This window comes from Geospiza fortis, unplaced genomic scaffold (assembly GCF_000277835.1).
Source record: "Geospiza fortis unplaced genomic scaffold, GeoFor_1.0 scaffold403, whole genome shotgun sequence".
Lineage (NCBI taxonomy): Eukaryota > Metazoa > Chordata > Aves > Passeriformes > Thraupidae > Geospiza > Geospiza fortis.
This window is the reverse complement of record NW_005054336.1, coordinates 4965902-4966898: the sequence shown is the minus strand read 5'-3', so window position 1 is coordinate 4966898 and position 997 is coordinate 4965902. Positions and strand designations below refer to the sequence as shown.

The 997-nt window shown below is 36.0% G+C and overlaps 1 protein-coding gene across 2 annotated transcripts in view; it reads right to left on the bottom strand.

Moving 5' to 3' along the window:
- Nucleotides 1–997, bottom strand: part of PALMD (palmdelphin) — a 43708-nt gene that overhangs the window by 25145 nt on the left and 17566 nt on the right. The window lies entirely within an intron of this gene.

Sequence of the window (997 nt, the reverse complement as noted above, 5' to 3'; positions counted from 1 at the left end):
CAGTAAACTGAGGTAATCTGAAGGTTTCTAGAATGTTGCTTCTGTTTTTAGGTGACCATTATTAAGAAAATATGTAAAACCCATTTAAAATATTTTAAATTGTTTGAATCATATATATACCCTTGTTAGGCAGGATTTGTTGTTCAGTCAATAGGTTGTTTTCCAGTTGTCTTAATCCTATTCTAAATGGATTTATGTGCAAGAGAAGAAATGGACCAGCTGTCATTTTGTCTGCCCGGTAAGCCTGCCTTACCAGTAGGAGTATCCATGGAGTAAAGGTTAGAGCAGTGAATCTGAACAGCTGTGTTTTCAGCCCACAGGATTCTTGGAACAAGGTTTCTCAGAACCTGCCTGCCAGGAACATATTCAGAGGAAACTATCTACCTATTCTGCAACTTTAAGAAAAAGTTTCTTTTTCTTTTGGTAGAATAGATTCTTTAAGTGATGCAGAAAATGTTTGTGTATCATATAATGAGTCATACAGGTTGGATTTTTTTTGCTTCACTTATTTCTTTGTTTGTTTTCCTTTTGCACTGTGTACCTCATTTAGGAATAATAATGCAAATTTGCAGCACAAGGTGAGAGAGTTCTATTATGAAGTTTTACGGAAAAGGGGGTGCTAATTTAGAAGAATGCAATATCATGAACCAAAATCTAGAAGGACCATAGAAGCACTTTCACAGCTAAAAATGCAAGTTCTGTTGTTCATTTCTGGAGCAATGTCTGAGTCCTGGAATGGTCTTGATAACTGTACTGGCTTTCCCTGGCCATACTCTACATACGATATCAGCCTCAGTTCTACTCTTGCTGATTGTACTGGGATTTCTTTTGAAACACATAACTAGCCTAAGGTACAGTGAGATATAGATTATTGTGGTAGCAAACATTTGCCTCTGAGAAGAAACATTGCATTAAAGGTAAGGAAAAATAAGCTTTCAGTTTTTCAAAAAGTGAGTGGGATTTGATTAGTTGATTAGTGAAGTGAATGGACTTGATT